Raw genomic sequence first — 21609 nt, 5'->3', positions numbered from 1 at the left:
CACCTAGCCTGGGGATTCGTCCCACATTTTACGGGTCCACAGGCTCTAATTGCTCTGATGCGGGAATTCCACCCGCTTGAGGGAGGAAACCCCGCCTCATTGAGCTGTCGGCCGATCAGCAGGCTGGCAGCTCTTAGTCCCAGCAGCACCAACGGGAGCGGTGGCCACTGCTGGGACTGCAGCCCAGCCGAGGACATGGAGCCAGGAGTCCAAGTAAGTTTGGATTGCCTTGCCGGGGGCAATCATTCAGGCCCCAGAGAGGCAAGGGTGGTCGTTTGGGGGGAAGGGGGAGGGGGGGCGTCTTGGGCCCTGGGGGTGGTTGGGGAAGCGGGGTAGCCCTCAATCGGATGTATCACCTGTGCCCTGTGCCCGATTGTCCGGGCCCACCCCCCAGGGCGCAAAGAGGCCACCAGCTTGTACCGGCCGGCCTTTTCCGGCTCCAGGACGCCCGCTTGCCATGGGTAAAATCCGCGTGGAGGCGGGCGATGGCCCTTAAGTGGCCATTAATTGGCAACTTAAGGGCCTTGATTGGCCTGGGGCGGGAGGCCCATTTTTCACTCCCAGGCGGCAGCAGGTCAGGAAGGCCTCCCACTCCATTTTACGTCACTCCCACCTCCCCCCCCCCACCCCCCGGCATCATCCAGCTCGTTGGGGTGGGGTAAAATTCCAGCCAAAGTTTCAGGATGATGCTGCCTGACCTGCTGAGAAATTTATGTCCTTGTTTGGCGTGAAAATGGGGAAGGGGTCAAACTCATTTTATATATAAGCCATAACCTTCCATTTCAGGTGTCCCAACTGGCTGCTCTTCCTCCTAACAAAGCAACTTATCTGTAAGCAGTACAACCAGCTTCAGCTCTATACAAAACCAAGTAGTTCCTGTCTTCTGCTCCTCTGGCACGTACATTTAAATGGTAGCTTTGTCTCTGATTTCTGACTTCCTTCTTGGTGCCCACTGGTGATTTAAAATAGGTGTCATCTCGGTGGGATAGATACATAGAAAGCAAATTTAAAATCAGCAGTGGGAGCTGTGACGAAAGTTGGAAGGGGAGTTGTTTTGATTGTCACAACATTGCAAGAACATAGCTGCAGCTGATAGATATGTCCTGGATGAAATGTAAACAAATAAAAGATGTATTTATGGGATGCTAACCAATAAGAAGGTGCGTGTGTGATATCCACCCCTAACTGCTGTTAGGAAGGTGGCGGTTATCCAGCTTCTTGAACCATGTGATGCAGGTGCACCCTTACTGCTGTAAGGAATGGTGGTCCAAGATCTTAACGCAGCAACAGTGACAAAATGGTGATAAGTTCCAAGTCAGGATGGTGTGACTTGGAGGGGAACTTACAGACGGTGATGTTCCCATACACCTGCTGTCCTTGTTCTTCTAGGTGGTAGAGGTTGCGGGTTTTGAAGGCACTGTGAAAAGAGCCTTGGTAAGTGCATAGACCCCACTGCTGCCATGGTGCGCTGGTGGTGAAAGGAGTGAATGTTTAGGGTGGTGGATGAGATTCCAGTCAAGCAGGTTGCTTTGTCCTGGATGGTGTCGAGCTCCTTCAGTGTTGTTGGAGCTGCAGTCATGCAGGCAAGTGGAGAGTATTTCATCACACTTCTTCGGAACTGACAAATATTAGAAAAGTCACAGATTATAAGCAAGTGAGGTGGGGGTGGGGCAAGAGATAACAAAGGAGAAGGTGTAGATTGGATCAGGCCACATAGCTGACTAAAAGGTCACGGAGCAAAGGCAAACAATATGTTAATGGTGTGTTGAAAGACAAAGCATTAGTACAGATTAGGTGTAAATACACTGAATATTGAACAGCAGCAAGTGCAAACCTGTGTCAGTTCCGAAGAAGGGTCACTGACCCAAAACGTTAACTCTGCTTCTCTTTCCACAGATACTGCCAGACCTGCTGAGTGATTCCAGCATTTCTTGTTTTTATTTCAGACTTCCAGCATCCGCAGTATTTTGCTTTTATTGTATTTCATCACACTCCTGATTTGTGCCTTGTGGATGGTGGACAGGCTTTAGGGAGTCAGGAGATGTGTTTCTCACCGCAGAATTCCCAGCCTCTGACCTGCTCTTGTAGACTAAGTGTGCGAGATTTTACAGGCGTCTCAGGTTGCGGGCTAGGAGTCGGGAGGGCTGGTAAAATGCCGGCAAGGCGCATCAGGCCTCACTCAATGCAACTGTATTAGAGACTGAATATCCAAAGCTTACTTGTCATTACATGAAACATGACCTGTCACATCTTTGTCCTTCAAATTCATCTCCCTTTTCTCTTTCCCTAGGTCTGCCAGATGTATCGGAGTTGGGGTCCAGATAGAGGGGTATGAAAAGCCCCCCTGAAGGTTCATCATCACTCATTTTTACTCTGCCAAGCACTATCTAGCTGACCTGGAGGGAGTGCACTGGATGATGCATCGAGTACAAATGAACAGGAGCAGTTGGAAATGATAAAGGAGGGAAAGGAGCCAGCTTTATGGAAGAGCAGTTCATGTCCTTTCTTGGCTGAAGAGGACAGGGATGTGGGGATGCAACACTCAGCAATCCACCTTTTAAAAAAAAGATAGATTGCTGGAGTGTGTATCTTGAAGCTCTGGTTACTATTGACATCAAGGGATATGGGGATAGTGCGGGAAAGTGGCCTTGAGGTCGATGATCAGCCATGATCTAATTGAATGGCAGAGCAGGCTTGATGGGCTGAATGGCCTACTTCTGCTCCTATGTTCCTATGTTCCTTTCACCATAATACAGTTAGTGTGGAGGATTCTGCTAAATGCATTATGCAGGGTTCTGAAGAAAGATAGCAAAACATTGCAGTCCACTATGAAGCATGTGATCAATGCCATGCAGAACCTGGGCTCCACAATGGATACACTAGGAGACCATACTGATCGGGATATCAGCTCAGTGCTTTCCTCAAGTATGCTGCTCTGCAGTGGATTGAGGTAGGCATGTAATGGGCATAGATGCTGTTGCTGTTTCCCTTGATAAAATCTCTGTACCCTTGTACACCCCTCAACCAATGCCAGTGCAAGTGCCAGTAAACTTCCACAGCCAAGCCACCAAGTATCTGCTGAAGTGAAGCAGCCTGCAACTGGGCCATCTCTTGCTCTCAGAGGTCAATGACTGCCACCACCTTCCAATATTGTGATTGAGATGCAAAAGCCAGCCAACTCCCATACCGTGGCAGCGCAAGTCATAGTAATGCCAGATTAGAAACTACAATATTGAAGTCAATCAACAAGAGAAACCTCGATGTGTCAAATAGCAGCAGGCAAAAAACAAAGGGCAGTAAATGTGATAGCAATTCATTTGCAATGTGCCCAGACAGTGTTCATGTGATTGCACTGTAGATTGGAATCTGAGCTGAGGTGAATGGTCTGTTTGGTTGTGTGGCGTAACTGTTACTCATGATGGGGAGGGTGCTTATTTTCATAGAAGATGGTTGGCACAGGTTGGTATTGTACGCGGTTATTACCTCATTGCAAATGACCTTGATTACATATTCCAAATAGGTTCTGAATGGTGCACCTGTTGGTGTTTTATTAAATTTGAATTTAATGAGATTGATTCTTTTTGCCATTTGCTGAAGCAGCAAATTATTTGCTCATTGTGAATTAAATGTATTTGACATGTAATGCACTATGCTTCGCAGATTTGGAATCAGCAACTTGTCAGACATTGGGTTAAATTATAATGACACCTGATTGGGCAAGATACACAGGACAACTTTGTTGTTTAAAAGTTTTATCAGATATATTCAATTGCCGAAAGTGAGGATTTTCAACAGCCAAATGGTGTCGCTTATTTTCTGTAACAAAGAAAGAAGGGATGAGTAGGTGGATTCTTGTTATACTTTCCATCCATTCTCCAATTGGTCGCCGGTGGCAACTGTAATATGTTTGGTTCTAAGATGACATACAAATTGTTGGAATTGGAAACAGCTATAACAAGGACAAACTCTGAGCCTGGCAGTTTCCAGTGCCGCATGAAGTTCTGAAAAATATCTTCAAATGGGGTGTCAAAGGGCAAAACAAGACTTTCATAAAGCTTAATGTATGTCCAAATAATCCTGGTTTACCTATCAATGTCTATCTCTACATTCAAACTTTTGCATAGAACAGTTGAAACATTTGTGTTGATCACCTTGTTTGGGAAAGAGTCAGGTTAGAAGGACAATATTTCTTGTATTCCTGGAGATCGAAATTAGCTGCTAGAAACTCCTTGATATTTCTGCAATCATGATTTTATAGAAAACTGACAAGTACACACATCCACACATTGTTGTGGAGAAAGAGTTTGGTACAGAATAAGCTTTCTATACCTGGCCGCTGGTGTGCATAGTTTTCGAGTGCACTAAGGCCTGGAGAAATTGTACGTCTTCTCTGCAGCTTGCTAAATATAGCTTCAAAATTCTACCACTGCGTAAAGGCTCAGTCGAATGGTGAAGCTGCTAACTGTAACATAAGCATATACAGGACTGGAAAAGACCATTGTAGCCCATCTGGCCAGACCCAGTAATTACATAGGATAGGATACACAGCACAGAAACAGGCTATTCAGCCCATGACAACATTTATGCCCCACTTGAACCTCTTCCCGTCTTTCTTCATCTAACTCTCTCAGCATAACCTTCTATTCCCTATTCCCTCATATGCTTATCTAGTCTCCCCCTAAATGCACCTATACTATTCGTTTCAACCACTCCCTGTGGTAGTGACTCCACATTCCCATCACTCCCTGGATAAAAACGTTGCTTCTGAATTTCCTATTGGTTTTCTTGGCGATTATCTTATATTGATGACCTCTAGTTTTGTTCTTCTCCAAACATTCCCTCTGTATCCACTCTCTCAAAGCCTTTCATAATTTTAAAGATCTCAGTTAAGTCACTACTCAGCCTTCTCTTTACAAGAGAAAAGGGATCCAGCCTGTTTATCCTCTCCTGACAGGTATGTCCCCACATTTCTGGCATCAACCTTGTAAATTCTTTTTGCTCCCCCTCCAGTGCCTCTATATCTTTTTTATAATATGGTGACCAAAACTGCACTGTGTAGAAATGCAGCAAGACCTGGACAATATCCAGGCTTGGGCTGATAAGTGGCAAGTAACATTCACGCCACACAAGTGCGAGGCAATGACCATCTCCAACAAGAGAGAATCTAACCATCTCCCCTTGACATTCAATGGCATTACCATTGCTGAATCCCCCACTATCAACATCCTAGGGGGTTACCATTGACCAGAAACTGAACTGGAGTAGCCATATAAATACTGTGGCTACAAAAGCAGGTCAGAGGCTGGGAATCCTGAGGTGAGTAACTCACCTCCTGACTCCCCAAAGCCTGTCCACCATCTACAACGCACAAGTCAGGAGTGTGATGGAATACTCTCCACTTGCCTGGATGAGTGCAGCTCCAACAACACTCAAGAAGCTCAACACCATCCAGGACAAAGCAGCCCGCTTGATTGGCACCCCATCTACAAACATTCACTCCCTCCACCACCGACGCACAGTGGCAGCAGTGTGTACCATCTACAAGATGCACTGCAGCAATGCACCAAGGCTCCTTAGACAGTACTTTCCAAACCCGCGACCTCTACCAACTAGAAGGACAAGGGCAGCAAATACATGGGAATACCACCACCTGCAAGTTCCCCTCCAAGTCACACACCATCCTGACTTGGAACTATATTGCCGTTCCTTCACTGTCGCTGGGTCAAAATCCTGGAACTCCCTTCCTAACAGCACTGTGGGTGTACCTACCCCAAATGGACTGCAGCGGTTCAAGAAGGCAGCCCACCACCACCTACTCAAGGGCAATTAGGGATGGGCAATAAATGCTGGCCTGGCCAGTGACGCCTACATCCCATGAATGAATAAATTAAAAAAAACTCAGTACTATAAGTGTGGTCTAACAAAGGTTTGACACAAGTTTAGCATAACTCCCCTACTTTTCAATTCTATCCCTCTAGAAATAAACCCTAGACTTTTTTATGGCCTTGTTGACCTGTGTCACAATTTTTAAGTGACTTGTGTATTTGTACTCCCAGATCCCTTTGCTCCGCTACTCCATTTAGATTTTTATTTTCTAAGTAATATGCAACCTCCTTATTTTTCTTGCCAAAATGTAATCGCTCACATTTATCAGTGTTGAAATTCATTTGCCAATTGTATGCGCATTCTACAAATTTCTTAACATCTTCTTGTAATTTTTGCAGTCCTCCTCAATATTAACTATTCACACACACACACACATACAACCCCCTCCTCCACATCCAAACTTGATGTTACCTGCAAATTGTGCTTTTGATTCCAAAGTCTAAATCATTAATAGACTTTGTGAACAAGAGTGATCCCAGCACCGATCCTTTTGGATAACCACTTCCCACCTTCTACCACTCTGAATAACTAGCCTTCACCTCTACTCCATACTTTCGATCCTGAAGCCAGCTAGCTACCCATTCTGCCACTTGTCCCCTAACTGCATTCTATGACCTTATTCATTAGTCCATTATGTGGTCCTTATTGAAGGCCTTTGGAAATCTAGATAAATTATATCTACTGCAATATCCTGTCTACGCTATTTCTGTTACCTCTTCAAAAATTTCAACGAGTTTGGTCAAGCAAGACTTTTAACATCCATACTGACTATTCATTGTTATATGTTTGGTCTCTAGATGTTCTTCTATTCTCTTCTTTAGTAAGGGTTGAGCTTTTTTGGGAAGCGTATTATTTAACCACTATGCTAACCATCTATACCACTTAATTTCCCCTTTATATTTTTGACATGAATTCATAGGGTAAGACCAAGCTTCCTGACTTTTTTGAAATTAAATCTCAAGTGAATGGTTGAAAGCCTGAAATGATTCATCTAGATTTCCAAAACATATTCAATAAAGTTCCACTCAAAATGCTACTAATTAAATTCTACACTGTGAGAATTCAGGGGAAATCTTGGGAATGCATAAGAAACTTGCTAAAGTGTAAAAAATACTTTATTTGTTACAGGTGTTACATCAGTATAGGAAGGAAGTGCTAAATGGGCTGTCCCAGGGATTGATATTAGGCTCACTACTGTTTCTAATTTACCTCAACGACTGGGATTCAGAAGTTTACTCCAATTTGGTCAAATTTGCAAAAGATACCAAACTAGGAGGGACAGTTGGTTTTGAGGCAGCAACTAGGAAAATACAAAATGAACTGGCGTAAATCAGTCAGCAAACAGGACAATGGCAGATGAAATTTAATACTGACAGGATAGAATTCCAAATAGAGGGGCAAAAATGTTTGACATTCATATTTTATGAATGGTATCAGGATGGCATTGAAAGAGATCTAGGAGTTTTAATTGACCTGCTGCTCAACATCTCCAACTGCTGCAAAACAGCAATAAACATAGCAAATAGAATACTAACAATTTGGCCAAAATACAGAAGTATAAATCAGAGAAAGTTATGTTTAAAGCATAAAGAGCTATGGTCAAATCATATTTCTGCTCACTCAGGTGTAAAGGGGACATTCCGACACTCAAGACAGTTTAGAGAACAGCGATGAGACTGAGTCTAGTGTCCGAGATCTGGGGCTGACTTTTAAGGACCACATCCCCCTGCCTCCCGAAGTCGGGAACAGAGGTGGGGGAGTGCCCAAAAATATCGGCACCAGGTGACGTTTCAATTTTAAGACTCCTTTCCGGGCGCCAGCAATAATCACCAGAGCAGGAGGAGGGCGGGACAGGAATCCCGTTCTCCTCCCAATTAAGGCCAATTAAAGCTGTTTAACAGCTCATTAAGAGCTTTTCAAGCTTTGAGGTTTAATTTTTTAATGGGGGTCATGGGTTACCCGCGCCTTCAGAACAGATCAGCTGAACGCAGGTGGGTAAAGTGTGGGGATCCAGTCATGGCTGCTCCAGGGCGTCACTCCGGCCACATAAGAGAGTCAGCAGGGTAAAGTGGGCTCAGCACTTGGTAAGGGAGTGTCCCTGGCGCTGTGCAGGTGGCAGAGAGAGTAAGCACTCAGTGCCAGGGGTTTGAACAGGGTTGGCGCCCGCCTGACATCGCAGGGACAAGACAACTGATGATAATTTGGCAGCCACCTGCCCCGAAGGAAGGCAGCAATTGGCAACAGGGACATGACAGATTTTAGGCCCAGTGGTGATGAGGGGCAACACCCTCACAGGAAGGGCAAAACCCTGGGCATCCAGCTCCCCTGTGACATCTCACTACGCTCTGGTGTAGTGGAAGGCTTTGGCACAAACAATAAATCTCTCCCTCAGGACAATCAGCAGCCTCAGTGATGGCTGCCATGGGAGTCTAAATGAGCCCCACACTTCATCTGACCCAACACCGTTCCCGCCCCCATTTGTTCTCAGTGGACAGGAAACCCATATGCATAGCAATTAAGGGCTTCCCCACACGAAAATCTAAACTTTTATCAATTTCCCAATAAAGGCAGGTTTCTGACCCAAAAACAAACACTGCTCCTGTTTCCATGGAGAAAATTCAGCCCCTGATTTATGAAGAAAGACTGAGGTAACTTGGACTTTTTAGCACTGGAAGAATCACAGAATTGTTACAATGCAGAAGGAGGCCATTCAGCCTGCACCGGCTCTCCAAATGAGCATTTCACCTAATGCCATTCCCCCACCTTCTCCCTGTAACCCTGCACATTCCTCCTTTTCAGATAACAGTCTAATTCCCTTTTGAATGCTTCAATTGAACCTGCCTCCACTACACACTCAGGCAGCGCATTCCAGACGTTAACCACTTGCTGCGTGAAAAAGTTTTTCCTCATGTCGCTTTTGCTTCTTTTACCAATTACTTTAAATCTGTGCCCTTTTGTTCTCGATCCTTTCACGAGTGGGAGCAGCTTTTCCCTATCCACTCTGTCCAGACCCCTCATGATTTTTAATACCTCGATCAAATCACCTCTCAGCCTTCTCATCTCCAATGAAACAGTCCCAACTTTTCCAATCTATCTTCATAACTGAAGTTCCTCATCCCTGGAATCATTCTCGTGAATATTTTCTGCACTCTCCCCAATGCTGTCACATCTTTCCTCAAGCATGCCGTCCAGAACTGGACACAATCCTCCAGCTGAGGCCAAGCTGGTGTCTTACACAAGTTCAACATAACCTCCTTGCTCTTGTACTTTCTGCCCCTATTAATAAAGCCTAGGATTCTGTATGCTTTATTAACCACGCTCTCAACCCGTCCTGCCACCTTCAATCATTTCTGCACATATAGCCCCAGGTCTCTCTGCTCCTGCACCCCATTTAGAGTTGTGCCCTTTATGGTATATTGTCTCCCCACGTTCTTCCTACCAAAATGAATCACTACACATTTCTCCGCATTGAACTTCATCTGCCACTTGTTTGCCCATTCCACCAACCTGTCTATGTCTTTTTGAAGTTCTACACTATCCTTCTCACAGGTCATAATTGTTCCAAGTTTCGTATCATCCGCAAATTTTGAAATTGTGTCATGTACACCAAGTCTAGGTCATTAATATATAGCAGGAAGAGCAAGGGTTCCAACACTGACCACTACACTACATACTTCCTCCAGCCCAAAAAACATTCATTAACCACTACTGTCTGTTTCCAGTCATACAGCCAATTTCGTATCCATGTTGCTACTGTCCCTTTTATTCCATCAGCTATAATTTTGTCACAAGTCTGTTATGCAGCGTTGTATCAAACACCTTTTGGAAGTCTATGTACACCACATCAACAGCATTGCCCTCATCAACCCTCTCTTTAATTGACCTGCATTTGCCCAAGTTGCTATTCATTTGGTCCTGAATTAGGGGAGGTGGTGGCATAGTGGTAATGTCACTGACATAGTAATTTAGAGCTCACGTTAATGCTCTGGGGATACAAGGTCAAATCCTACTGTGGCCAATGGTAAAATTTAAGTTCAGTTAATAAATCTGGAATTAAAAGCTAGTCTAATGGTGACCATGAAGCCATTGTTGGAAAAACTCATCTGGTTCATTAATGCCCTTTAGGGAAGGAAATCTGCTGCCTCTACTTGGTCTGGCCTACATGTGATTCCAGGCTCATGGCAATGTGGTTGTCTCTGAAATAGCCTAGCAAGCCATTCAGTTCAAGGGCAATTAGGGATGGACAATAAATGCTGGCCTGGCCAGTGACACCCACATCCCACAAACAAATATAAAAAAAAATGTTTCTAGATGTTTCCCTACCACTGAATTAAACTGACTGACCTGTAGTTGCTGGACTTATCTTTACACAATTTTTTGAACTTTTGCAATTCTCCAGTCCTCTGGTGCCATCCCCTAATCTAAGGAAGACTGGAAAATTATGACCAGTGCCTTTGCAATTTCCACTCTCGCTTCCCTCAGTATTCTTGGATGCACCTCATCCAGACCTCCTATTTCACTGTGGCCTGGGTAGCATCTTCTTCCTTGGTAAAGACAAGTGCAAAGTATTCATTTAATTCCTCAGCTATTCCCCCTTTTGGCACCTAATCCGCCCTACTCCATCTTTTACCACCCTTTTACTATTTATATGTGTTAAGATGACTTTGGGATTCCCTTTTATGTTAGCTTGCAGTCTCTTTTCATACTCTCTCTTTTCTTCTCTTATTTGCTTTTTCACTTCCCTTTTGAACCTTCAGCCTGGTTCTCTATTGTATTATCTACCTGACATCTGTCATAAGCACACCTTTTCTTCTTCATCCTCATCTCCTTTGTCAACCAGGAAGTTCTGGATTTGTTTGCCCTACCTTTCCCGTTCGAGGGAACATACCTTGACTGTGCCTGAACTATCTCTTCTTTGAAGGTAGCCCATTGTTCAGCTTCTATTTTTCCTGCAACCTTTGATTCCTGTTTATTCGGCCCAGATCCATTCTTACCCTATTAAAGTTGGCTTTCCCCCAGTTAATTATTCTTACTCTAGATATCTTTGTCCTTTTCCATAACCAACCTAAACCTTATGATACAAAGATCACTGCCCCCTAAAGATTCTCCGACTGGTATTTGAACTACTTGGCCCACCTCATTCTTGTAGCGGCTCCCCTCTCATTGGACTGGAAACATACTGCTGAAGAAAATTTTCGTGAGCGCACTCTAGGAACTTTTGCCCCTCTCTGCCCTTTACACTACTACTATCCTAATCTATATTTGGATAATTAAAGTCCCCCATTATAACTACTCTATAATTCTTGCATCTCTCTGTAATTTCATTGGAAATTTGTTCCTCTGCATTCTTTCCACTAGTTGGTGGTCTAAAGACTACATCAAGCAATGTAATTGCACCTTTTTTGTTCCTGAGCTCTAGCCAAATAGATTCCATCTTTGGCCTCTCTAGGACATCCTCTCTCTCAGCACTGCAATTCTCTCCTTAATTAATATTGCTACCCCTTCCCACTTTTCTTCCTTATCTATCTTTCCTGAACACCTTGTATCCAGGAATATTTAACATCCAGTCCTGCCCTTCTTTGAGCCAGGACTCTGTTATTGCCACAACATCAGATGTACATCTAAATGTACATCTAAATATTAAAATACTTGTGTAAGGTGCACATTTCCCATCTACAAACCCTTACTTCTGTTGTCACACCTTTCTATTATAAATTGCTATGTTAGCATGTTGTATTCAATTATTTAATACAAACTGTTATGGTGTCTTGCTGGCTTTGGCCACTATATGGCTCCATGTTGCAAGTTTCTGAGGTTTCTCTTCCAACTTGTTCATCATCCTGGACATAAAACAACTTTATATTCATCAACATACTGTGGGCAGAACCATGGGTTATTTACTTGTAAAACAGATAAAGTAAATCCAGGCTGATACTTCAAACCAAATTGCAAGAATAGGACAAGGGACCAGAGGTTCAAACTAGTAGAAGGAAAAATTGGATACCAGGAAGACCAGTAAACAAAGAGTATTCAGAGCATAGGATGGATTTTTGGTGAAGTGACAAAGGCATAAGCCCTGGAATTTTTTTTTAAGATAGTTGCTGTAATAGGATGTGAATAGATCTGACTGGATGGCTGGACCAACTGGCCTTGATCAGACAATTAGGACGCTATAGTCAATGCTGAGAAGGCAAACACAATGGGCTGGATTCTCGGGTTGGGGTGGGGAGCAAGAGCCGGGATCCTTTCTGGATCACCAAGGGGGGGGAAACCTTAATTGATGGAGAAATGGGCTAGTCATTGAATTAGCAGCCACGGGGCAGGAATGGAGGTGGGACTTCTAAAGTGCAGATCCAATTTAAACAGACCTTGCTTTAATGTTTCATCCAAACGATGACACCTTCAACAACGGAGCAATACCATACTGCAGAGTCAGCCTACATTATGTACTCAATTTTCATGAACCCATGATCTTCCAACATAGAGGCAAGAATCTGATATCTGAAATGAATGTAGTGAACACATCCAGTGCACAGTTTACCACACAGGTCAGGAAGATCTTAGGCGAGAACTGAGTTTGTAGTGTGTCATGAAGACTCCCACCTGCCAAGAATGAAACTTATTAATTTCCTCATATGAACATTAATTTTAAACTGTTGCTGGAGTGAAGATATGACTTGTTTAAAAAGAGATCACTACACACTTGGCTGGAGGACATTTGCATACTAAAAGACAGTGCTTGGAGAGACAAAAGAATTGCTCACTGATTCAATTAACATAAATTGAGCTGGGTAATGGTGATCCACATCTTGTCGGTGTAAGAGACAGCACTACACCACCACCCACCCCCCCACCGAGAGCTTTGGAATCCACAAACTGCAGGACTGGTTGTTCCCAAATAAGGGATTAGTCACATGACTAACCAGCTGGCCAACTTAGAGTTTTGAATTGTGCTCACAGGGCAGTTTGGTCAGACTGCAGATTGTAACTGAACCTGGAACAAGACAGCCTCTCTCTCGCTTTATCACAAGCCTCCAGACCCACTGAAGTTGCTTAAAACTCAAGAGAGAAAAGACTTCTACATCGAACCAAGTTGAAGCATGCACTGGGCCCCAACGAGAGCAAGACATACCAGCAATCAAAGACTGCACATTGAACTCAATGGACCATAAATAATTACCAGATATTGCCTCAAACTTTTCCCCTTTATTGCTTCTATTTTTTCTGTCTCTATCTGCTTATGTGTTTATCGCGTATGCATGCTAGCGTAGTTGTTAACCAAATTAGAGTTTAAGATTAATAAGCTTCCACCTTTCTTGTTTAAATCTAAGAAAACCTGTCTAATTGATTTCTTTGCCTTACAATTGGAAAACAGTGAACAAGGATTCACTGAGGGGGAGCTAAAACACAGTGTTTTTAAAATTAAACCCTGTTACGGTTAGACCAGGCAAAGGCTCTGAGAGAACCCCTAGACCCCTATCTCACCTGGTTGTAACAGAAATCTGGGGGCTCATCTGGGATTTGACCCACAGACAAGCGAGAAGTTTGGAAGTGGGAAGACAAATTGATCCCAACCAAAAAGAGAAAAGATTTCAATACAGGTTTACTTATGGTTGTGTGTGCTCGAGTACTAACATGTCTCAGACTGAAGCCAATACACCCCCAAGCCAGGGTGACGTTCTAAAGAAGGGTCACTGACCTGAAACGTTAACTCTGCTTCTCTCTCCACGGATGTTGCCAGACCTGCTGAGTATTTCCAGCATTTCTTGTTTTTATTTGAAGTAACTTGGGATAAGTTAAAAGCACTGTCTATGGAGGAAAATGGCTGAGCAGAGTGGGATCACTGTACATGGCAAGGTTAGGAAGTCTGAACTCCTAAGACTAGTGGCCAACCATTTTCCCTTGAATCTGAAGAAGCAGAAGCAGGGTTAGAAGTAGACTCCGACAGGGTGTTGCTAGCAAAGATACAATTGGAACAGAAGAAACTTGAATTAGAAGATAGGGAAAGAGAAACAGAGATACAGGAGAAAGAGAGAAAGAGACAGGAGAAAGAAAAATAGAGACAGCAGAGAGAGAAAGAAAGAGCCTACCAAAAGGAACGTGAAGCCAAAGAGAGGGAGGAGAGAGAAAGAGAAAGAGCGTTCCAGAAAGAATGCAAAGAGGGAGAGCTAAGGTGGCTTGAGTTAACTAGGGGGTGACAGAGTAATCCCAGTGAAAGCATGGTCAATATGGAGGACCATAATTCAGGGCTGCATACAAAATTGTTAAAACTTTCCCAACTGATCTCAAAACTCAATGAGGGAGACATGGAAGCGTAATTAATGCCTTTTGAAAAACTGGCAAGGTAGTTAAAGTGGCCAGCTGAGTCTTGAACTCTCCTGCTACAAAGCAATCTAACTGGAAAAGCCCATGAGGTTTAATACCATGTTGCCAGATGACAGTTCATCAGATTATGTACTGACAAAAAATGCTATCCTCAGGGCATATGAGCTGGTACCAGAAGCCTATAGCCAAAAGTTTAGAACCCTCAAGAAGCAAGCTGATCAAACTTCCCTGGAGTTTGAGAGAAATAAGCAGCTGGCTTTTTACTAGTGGCTGAGGGCTCTTAAAGTACAGTTCAGCTATGAAAATCTCAGAGAAATAATTTTGCTAGAGGAATTTAAAAATTCTCTCGCACTCTCCTTAAAGACACATGTAGAGGAACAGTAGGTTCATAGAGCCCAGCAAGCCACAGTGCTGGCTGATAAGTTTGTTCTCATTTATAAGTCAGTTCCCCAGGGCAAAACCTTTCCTAATCACACCCACAAATCCGAAAAGGACAAAGTGGGTGAAGGTGATAGAAGCCCAAGCAGTCCTGGGAGGGAAAGAAAAGCAGGAGACACAGGGGGCCCTCCTCCGACCAAAAAGGAAGGTGCTGTAAGTAGGAGTGAGACCCAGAGACCTGTGTGCTTCCATTGTAATAAAGCAGGCATTTAAGAGCTGACTGCTGGAAACTAAAGGGAAAACCTGTAGGGTTAATCAGGGCACACTGACTCAGTGATGGAGAAGGGACCCTGATGGAGAACACAACAAAATAAGCTGTGGCTTCAACTGCAGTAAGAGTGAGACCCAGGAAGCTTACGGCTGCAAGTGGAGGAAACTTTAATAGGATTCCTGAAGGTTATCAGGGTTTTGTGTCTGAAGGGAGAGTAACCCCAGACCCCTCGATTGGGGCAAGCAAGCCCATTGTAATCCTTAGGGACACAGAGGCCACTAGATCCCTTTTACTGGAAAAGGCCTGACATTTTCCCCAGAGAGTGCAGTGAACACCAGAATGGTGGTGAATGGTCTTGGAGGGCAGTGTATGCCTGTACCTTTACACCGGGTACACTTTTGGAGTGTGACCTAGTTTCGGGACCGGTGACCATATGGAAATACGAGCAGATGAACAGACAAATTAGGGGCAGGAGTAAGCCACTCGGCCCTTTGAGCCTGCTCCGCCACTGATTACTCCACATTTCCACCTACCCCTGATAACCTTCCACCCCCTTGCTTATCAAGAATCTATCTACCTCTGCCTTAAAAATATTCAAACACTCTTCTTCCACGGCCTTTTGAGGAAGAGAATTCCAAAGACTCACAACCCTCTGAGAGAAAAAATTTCTCCTCATGTCTGTCTTAAATGGGCGACCCCTTATTTTTAAACAGTGACCCCTAGTTCTAGATTCTCCCACAAGGGGAAACAGCCTTTCCACATCAAGACCCCTCAGGATCTTATTTGTTTCAATCAAGTCACATCTTACTCTTCTAAATTCCAGCGAATACAAGCCTAGCCTGTCCAATCTTTCCTCGTAAGATAGCTCGCCCATTCCAAGTATTAGTCCTAGGGTCCTCTCCTGGCTGGCTCTCTCTCACTTTCTCACAGGCCTCCAGACCCATTGAAGTCGCTTAAACCTAAAGAGAGAAAAAACTCCTACATCGAAACAAGTTAAAGCATGTACTGGGCCCCAACAAACAGCAAGACTTACCAGCAACCAACATCTCCACAGTGAACTCAAAGGACCGTAAATAATTACCAGATATTGCCTCAAACTTTTCCTGTTTATTCCTTCTACTTTTTCTGTCTCTGTCTGCGTGTGTGTTTATCATGTATGCATGCTAACATGGTCGCGTCGTGTACTCGTAGTTGTTAACCAAATTAGAGTTTAAGATTAATAAACTTCCACCTTTCTTGTTTAAATCTAAGAAAACCTGTCTAATTGATTTCTTTGCCTTGGAAAGCTGTGAACAAGGATTCACTGAGGGGGAACTAAAAACAGTGTTTTTAAAATTAAACCCTGTTACGGTTAGACCAGGCAAAGGCTGAGATGGAACCCCGAGACCCCTATCTCACCTGTTTATAACAAGTGAGTTAGCTGATCACAGATGGGTGTGATTCTAGGGGCACTACAATTAGTTTGAGTGGTGTTTGCTGCAAATGATTTGGTACTGCAAAATCTCCCATACACAAACAGATTTTTACATTCACAACATTTGACATGGTGCTTCAAGTGGACTGAAATTTTGTATAAAATGTGCCAGAGGTGATAAAAGTTCCAGTTTCTGAGTGAATCTGATGAATAACAAATCACTTTCATAACAAATCGTTTGCCCTAGAAATGAAGAAAATCAGCCAGGTTTTGCTGCTTCTGATCATTATCAACTGACCTGAGAAGTGCTACACGGTAAGATATAATTGGACTGTGAAGCCCTCATGGTACAGATTGCACTTTTTTCATTTCCCCAGAAATACTGTAACTTGGCATCACTCGTATCACTTGTCTCATATCAGGGAAAGCAGGCAAGCAAACTGAAGTCTCATATCTTGTTCCTTTCCCCCATTATTCTGACCATCTATTTCACGAATCCTGATCTATTGTATCTACAGGATCTGGAGAATGCTACTGCCAATTAACACAATACATTCCTCCTGTAGGAGAAGACAGCACAATGCAAGGTAATGGCAGGCCACTAGGTGAGAAAGCAGCGCTATTGTGAAACGGAGTCACTGGGCGGAATCTTGCCAGCCCTGCTGAAGATGCTTTGGAGACAGAGAGCTTTGTGTTGGTAAGGCTTCCCGCATAGTCCCATCTCCTGGTGTGTTTTCCAGGAGTGGGCTGCCACGAAAATCAGCAAAATTCTTCATGGAGGCAGGCTGCAAATTAAGCCAATTAAAGCCCCAATTAAGGGTCATTTTCAAAGCCCCCAACATTTTCATGGCGTCGGACAGGCTACTCGCTGAGGCCGAAGCCCTGCAGCTACCTGGAGGTGTCCTCACAGCGGCAGGCCAGGGGGTCATTGGAGCCTCTAACTCCCCCAATCATGGAACCAGATGGCTGCAAGGGCCACAGCTATGCCCACAATCAATCCCATGAAGAGGCTTCCCCTCCACACTGATGACCCTACAGCTGTGGGCATTATTTCTAAATTTACATCAGGTTTCTGAGAGCACCTCCATTTTGAGGCACCCTTGTGATCCCCTACCTCTCTCAGCAGCACCCATCTCTCTTGGTGTGGCTGTCAGCTGTGCAGTGCTGCAGACCATCTGATTGGGCCTCCCGCTTTGGTAACCTGCCCCCTGTCCTTTATTGGACAGTGAACGTGGATGCAGAGTCTTATTTAGCCCCCTTCCATAAGATTACGCTGCAGAAGCGAGCAGTGTCGGGATCCGCAATTGGTCCTGACATCTGAAAACTTTAAAGCAGAGAAGATCCTGCCCAGTGTCTTTCATTCAAATCACTTCTGACCGGGCAATTGAGGATGAAGATGTCATAGAATCATATAGTCATTATGGCACAGAGGAGATCATTTGGCCCATTGAGACCATAATGGCTCTCTGTAGAGCAATCCAATCAGTCCCATTTCCCTATTCCATCCCCATAGCCCTGCAAGTTTGTTTCTCTCAAGTGCCCATCCAATTTCCTTTAGAAATTATTTATCGTTCCGGCTTCCACCACCTCGTAGACAGCGAGTTCCAGGACATTAAACTTGCTGCGTAAAAAACGACTTCCTCACATCCTGCCTGCATCTCTTTTCCAAAACCTTAAATCTAGTCCTTGTACCATTAGCTAATGGGAATAGATTTTCTTCGCCTACCTTTTCTAAACCTGTCAAAATCTTATACACCTCTATCAAATCTCCCCTCAATCTCCTTTTCTCTGAGGAGAACAACCCCAGTTTCATCAACCTAACCTTGGAGCTAAAATCCCCCATTCCTGGAACCATTTTGGTAAATCTTCTCTGCACCCTCCCAAAGACCGTCACATCCTTCCTAAAATGTGGTGACCAGAACTGGACGCAACACTCTAGTTGTGGCCTAACCAGAGCTTTATAAAGGTTTAGCATAACTTCCCTGCTTTTGTACTGAGTACCTCTATTTATGAAGCCTGAAATCCCATATGCTTTGCCAACTACTCTCTCAATATGTCCTGCCACCTTCAAAGATCTATGCACATGGGCCCCCAGGTTCTTCCATCCCTGTACACTCTTTAGCACTGTGCCATTTAGTCTATATTGTCTCTCCCTATCTCTTCTGTCAAAATGCATCACCTCACACATCTCTGTATTAAATTCTATCTGCCACTCATCTGCCATTCTGCGAGCCTATCTATGTCCTGTTCCAGTCAATTGGTATCATCCTCACAGTCTTCCACACCTCCAAGTTTGATATAATTGATAAATTTTTAAATTTTGCTCTGTATTCCAAGAAGCAAGTCATTTAAATATATCAAAAAAAAGCAGTGCTCCTAGCACTGAACCTGGGGCAACACATTGTTTACCATCCCCCAGTCTGAAAAACATGCTAGCTGACACTGACCCTCCTAGTCCATGAGCCTCAGTTTTGGCAACCAACCTTTTATGTGGTACTTTGTCAAACACTTTCTTAAAATCCATATATACAACACCCATTGCTTTCCATTCATCAACGTTCTCGGTTACTTCATCAAAAAATTCAATTAGATTAGTCAAACATGATCTGTCTTTTACAAATCCATGCTGGCTCTCCTTAATTAACTCAAACCTCTCCAAGTGCCTGTTGATTTTTTCTCTTATTATTGTTTGTAAAACCTTACCCACCACTGATGTTAAACTGACCAGTCTGTAGTTACTAGGAATGTCCTCACACCCTTTCTTGAATAAGGGTGTCACATTTGCCACTCTCCAATCCACTCGCACCTCCTCTGTATCTAGGGAAGATTGGAAGATTATGGCAAGCCCTTCTGTTATCTTCACCCCCACTTCCTTTAGCAACCTGGTTGCAAGCCATCCGGACCAGCCGACTTATCCACTCTAACCATAGCCAGCCTTTCCAGTGCATCCTTCCTATCAGTTTTCACTCCATGCATTACCTCTACCATCTCAGAGGTCATTCCAAATCGAAAGCAAGAACCAATGTAGTTCCCTAGATTTGCTATGCAAATTTATGTTCAATAAATTCCAAAACATGCTGGCACATTCTCAGGCTTGAGCTTATGGCAGCTGTTGATCTGCAGGATTGTTCTGAATTTTTAAATGTTCTTATTATAAAATTCTCATTTCTTGCCTGTGGTTTAGATTGTGTGAAAAACCCCAAACAGTGCAATACAATGTTACACAGAACTAGAGTCTCTTATCACTGATTATAACAAGTAAACTTTCAATTCACTGAGCTAATAATTTAAACTTCAATTAATCAACTTCAAGTTGAACCATTTTGAGCAGCAGAAGTCAACATTGATCACTTTTAGTTGATATTAATCTCATGCATGCAGAATTTTAGTATAAACCCTGCATTCATCTGATGTTCTCAAAGCTGCAATCTAAATCTGAAAATCCTTTGTAAGCCTGTATTCTGGAACATATTGCTCAGTATAGTCCATCTTTTTTATAACAGCGCAGTGAGGTGAGAGTGACTGCCCTTGACATCAAGGTAGCATTTGAGCGAGTATGACATCAAGGAGCCCTAGCAAAATGGGAATTGGGAGAAAACTACGCTGGTTGGAGTCTACGTAGCACGAAGAAAGATGGCCATTGGAGATCAATCATCTCAGTCCCGGGACATCATTGCAGGAGTTCCTCAGGATAATGTCCTAGGCCCAACCATCTTCAGCTGCTTCATCAACAACTTTCCCTCCATCATAAGATCAGAAGTAGGAATGTTTGCTGATGATTCCACAATGTTCAGCCCCATTCGCAATTCCTCAGGAACTGAAGCAGCCCATGTCTAGATGCAGCAAGACCTGGACAATATCCAGACTTGAGCTGGTAAGTGGCAAATAACATTCGCACCACACAAGTGCCAGATAATGATCATCTCAAACAAGGAGAATCTGACCATCTCTCTGTGATATTCAATCGCCTTACCATCGCTGAATCCCCCACTATCAACATCCTGGGGGTTACCATTGACCAGAACTGTATCAACCACATAAATGCTGTAGCTACAAGAACAGGTCAGAGGTTGGGAATTCTGCAGTGAGTAACTCACCTCCTGTCTCCCCAGTGCCTGTCCACCATCTACAAGGCACAAGTCAGGAGTGTGATGGAATACTCTCCTCTTGCCTGGATGGGTACAGCTCCAACAACACTCGAGAAACTCAACACCATCCACAACAAAGCAGTCTGCTTGACTGGCACCCCATCCAACGCCTTCAACATTCACTCCCTTCACCACTGACACACAGTGGCAGCATTGTGTATCATCTACAAGATGCACTCCATCAACTCACTAAGGTTCCTTCGACAGCATCTTCCAAACCTGCAATCTATACCATCTAGAAGGATAAAGGCAGCAAATGCATGGGAACACCACCACCTGCAAGTTCCCCTCCAAGCCACACACCATCTTGACTTGGATCTATATTCCCGTTCCTTCACTATTGCAGGGTCAAAATCCTGGAACTCCCTCCCTAACATCACTGTGGGAGTACCCGCACCACATGGACTACAGCGGTTCAAGAAGGCAGCTCACCACCACCCTCTCAAGGACCTTTAGGATAGGCAATAAATGCTGGTCTGGCCAGCGACGCCCACATTCCACAAACGAACAAAAAAGGTACAAAAGAATGTGGAAGATTTCATCCTTTTATATTTTATGTTACATCTGTAGTCATTTAAATGTTCAATAAATTATATATTTGACAGGAAAAAGTTTAAACTAGAACGCCTGAAAGAAATCCTGAGACAGTGAGTGATGAAGTTAGATTTTGAGTCCATTCAAGCTCATGAATGGAACATCAACATGAATCTGTATTCTCTGTAATCCATTAGTTTTCTTAAAGCCAGCAACATTCTGAGATGACTTTTGGTTGGAACCTGTGTGCCAATCACAGATCCCAGCAGGTATAGAAGGCAATAACATGGGAGGTCAACACACTGGCAACAACCCACATACCAAATAGAATGTGCAAAAGTAAGTGTCCAATTTGAATAAAAAGGACTGTTCATTAGAAATACATGTTGGAAGTTGAAAATTTATGAAAATGTTGGCTTAGTGAAAGAAAAATAAGATGAAAAATGGAAGGTGTTTAAAGCTGTACTTTGTGCCTTAGAAAATCAATGTCATATTTTCCTTTGTATCTATAAATACCTGAAGGGCAAAAGAATTGCAGGCTTTTGGGGAAAGAGTTGGGGAGTGGAAAACATTAGATAGGTCTTTCAAAAAGCCATCATGGGCAAGTTGGGGTAAATACCCTCCTTCTGTGTTGTTTGATTCTATGATTTTCA

This window comes from Heterodontus francisci, chromosome 1 (genome assembly GCF_036365525.1).
Source record: "Heterodontus francisci isolate sHetFra1 chromosome 1, sHetFra1.hap1, whole genome shotgun sequence".
Classification (NCBI taxonomy): Eukaryota; Metazoa; Chordata; class Chondrichthyes; order Heterodontiformes; family Heterodontidae; genus Heterodontus; species Heterodontus francisci.
The sequence above is the reverse complement of the archived record's forward strand: the minus strand, read 5'-3'. Positions refer to the sequence as shown.